The following is a 3,566-nucleotide window of genomic DNA, read 5'->3' as shown; positions in this document are numbered from 1 at the left end:
AAAAAAAAAAAAAAAAAAAAAAAAAGTGCAAGCAAGAGTTAACTAGACGAGTATAATATTAAAATTCAAAGTTCAACTATCTATATAAAATTTCGAACTTAAAATAATGTTGAATTAAATTACGTCTTCAAAGTCTAAATAAAGTCTATATCATCTAAAAATAAAAATCATTTGTCTTCTTCAAATCCATAAGCAATATCCTTTTGCTGATCAACAATAGGTTCAAAATTTACGTCTTTTTCATAATAGTCCTCATTAACATCATCTGTAAGTTATGAGGGTAAGTCTCTGGGAAGAAACTTAGTAAGTAGAACCACTTAACTATATATATTTAAAATCATGATCATACAATAAAAAAACTGAAAGAGATATACAGTATAATATAAAAATTTTCAAGAAAATAAGGAACAAGCATACCACACATACTTACATTGCTACATTTATATCGCCGCATAAGTACATATGATGACCCAAAAGAAATTAAACAACAAATCCATAATCATATTTGAATGGCCAATGTGTTATGATACTACATTGCCTCCATTCAACATATAAAAACTCAGCTATCTAGTGTCTAACCTCCCAAAGACTAAGTCATACCTCCCAAAAGTCAACCTTGAATCCACTGATTTTTGCTCTCGATATTCCTTCCATGAGATAACATCATGAATACAGTATATATTCCACATATAGAGGTATTAAGCTTATGATTTTAAGATATCAGGTTCAGTGAGAGTGAACTCTAATAGAGAAAAATATAGAAAACATGGAAACATTAATTTTCCCAACCCCAACTTCCAAAAGCATCCAATTTCTTCTTGCATATGGATTTATTCATTGATGAAAACCCAACGAGAGCTTCAAAACCCATTTGCTGAATTTCCCAAACCCTTTGTTTGAACTTATCATTTTTAGATGAGAAGCTTGAATCAAGAGAAGTTATACCTTGGAGTAGCAGAGAGGGAGCTTGAATGTTGCGGAGAGAGAACTTGAAGGTTGCAGAGGTCTCAAATCGACTGCTAGAGAAAGGCTTTGCAGTGGCCTTGTGGACAGTTGCAGACTCTAACGATGATAGAGAGAGAGAGAGCTTGTAAGGAAGAGGGCTTTGCAACTGCGTGAACGAGAGAGAGAGAGAGAGAGAGAGAGAGATGAGCATAGATGGTCATTCGGAAAAAATGGGGTAGACGGATGCGAGGGCCGATTGGCAACCAGCAAGCTTCAAAATGGGGGAGGAAGTGCTGTGAAGGTTAGGGCCCTTGTGAAAGGCATATACTTGCTGGAAATTTTCGGGAACGATTTTATTAAAATGACCCATATTGTTCCCTTTTTTTTTTTTTTTAAAAAAACCGTTTCTCATCACAAACGCAACAAACACTTTATTCCCTTTTGTCGTTCCTATAGAATGAAAAAACTCCGAAACGTTATTTTGGAACATTACCAACCGCAGCCATAGTGTTCATAAAAATATATTTTGGATAATACTATAAGCATAAATAAGTTAGGGTAGAGCTTCCAGTCATCTTGATGTTGTTCCCAAAATTCTGCCCAATGACATAGAAAAATAGAAACTAAATACTTTTAGAACTTCAAATAAGTTGAAATTAGATCCTATTGAAACCTAACTCATATAAATAAGTCTCATATGAAAACAACATCAAAAAAACATTCTTAGGTTAAGTATCATTCTCTTTCAAAAACGGTCTTCAGACTGTAATAGATTATGTCTAATAAATTTTAAAAATTCATTAAACCACTTTCCCAAACTCAAATCACTTTCAACACTTTCAGGAATTTATAAAAATCATAAAATTTATCATGATAAAAAAAGCATATAAAAAATCAAAGTATATATTCCTCCGCCACTACCCCCATTCTCAATTATGGAAATCTCCCTGACAGTGACCTATCCGAGTGCATGAATTTTTCAATGTATCAAATTGACTCAAAATTTAATGAAAATTTTAGGAGGTCACATAAACACAGGTATTCACTTTCAATAATTATTTCAAATCATAAAATGATTCTTAACTATATTCAATAATATGAATAATCTTAGATTACTGTTCTGTCAAAACTAGAAAAACTGTTAACATATCAAAATCTTATTTTCTCTCTCATTAAACCCATAATCCAAATTCCATACCTTTAAATAATTTTCTATCCCCCAAGTAGAATATAAAAAGTAATTAAATCATACTAAAATCTCTTACCTTAAAAATTGTTTGAAACCTTGATTTCTTTTTCTTCTTCTTCCTTCTCCTTTTTCTTTTCCACAATGCTTTTTTTTTTCCTCTCTCTTTTTTTCCTTATGATTTTACTAAATAAAGGGTGAGAGACAATAGAGTCACATTTTGGCTTCACTTTTTCCTCTTTAATTCATCTCCAAGTCAATCTCTACCTTTACTACTTTATCTCCAACTCTCTCTCTTCCTCTATTCTAGTCACAATTGATCTTCAACTCTTTCTCTCACTTTTCCTACCTTATCATCTCACTTAATTTATGCTTAAGACTGTCCAAATTTCAGAAGGAAAGTCTCCAAATTTATTAGGAAAGCCTTCATTTGTTAATTATTAATTGACAATAATTAGTTAGTTAAGATTGTTAATTAGTTAGATTTTATCCACTAGTTAGTTAATTGTCCATGTGGATAATAAGTTAATATATATATATATATCCCAAGTTAATTGTCCTATATATATATATATATATATATCTTATTCTTAATTAAATAAGTCAATATTAAGGTTGAAATTAAAATTAGAAAATTAAAGAAAAGTTAAATTATGGTCCAATGGCAGAATGGTAAATCAGGGTTCAAGGGTAAAATGGTGATTCTAGGACAAAAACCCTAAGGTTATTATACAGTGTTGTTACATCTGTTGGATGAGTTTTAACACTTACCAAGTATTGATGTACTCTCAATGGTCTGGTATTCCCATTTTAAGTCACCCTGACCCTACAATGGTCAAAAGACAAAAATACCTCTAAGTCAGATTTCAGGGTATTACATTATGTAAGTGGTCTCCTCTTTGCTTTTTATTTCTAGGTTAAAATCTTTTGGAAGATTTAGATAATCTAAAGAATCTTTAGAATTTATGAAACTCTATATAAGGCAAAAAACCTCATATATGGGTCAAATCTTATAATCCAAGAAAATCTTTTGACATTAAATCTCATAAATGCTTCATGAGCAGACCGCCGCAGAAGTTCCTCCGCCATAACCTGACGGTGGGATCACTGCCGCAGAAGTTCCTCCGCCATAACCTGACGGTGGCATCGTCGGAGGCCGTATTGAGAACGCCGTCGTCGCCCACCACGATTGCATTGATCGGCTCCGGATGGGCTTCAATGGTTTGGACGCATTTCAGGTCTGAGATTCTCCAAACCTTCACGGTCTTGTCCATTGTAGCAGAGTAGAAGAGAGACAGAGGTTACAAAGAGCTGTGATCTGCTCTGCTCTGCTCGGACCTGCTCGGCGGGAGGAAAAGATACAAGAAACGACTTTCTATACTCGGAGAAATCTCCCTCACCCTTCGGACGCCGTGCGAACTTCAGATCTGATCGG

Source organism: Macadamia integrifolia, unplaced genomic scaffold (genome assembly GCF_013358625.1).
Source record: "Macadamia integrifolia cultivar HAES 741 unplaced genomic scaffold, SCU_Mint_v3 scaffold1682, whole genome shotgun sequence".
In the NCBI taxonomy this organism is placed as follows: domain Eukaryota; kingdom Viridiplantae; phylum Streptophyta; class Magnoliopsida; order Proteales; family Proteaceae; genus Macadamia; species Macadamia integrifolia.
Note: the sequence above shows the minus strand (reverse complement) of the source record.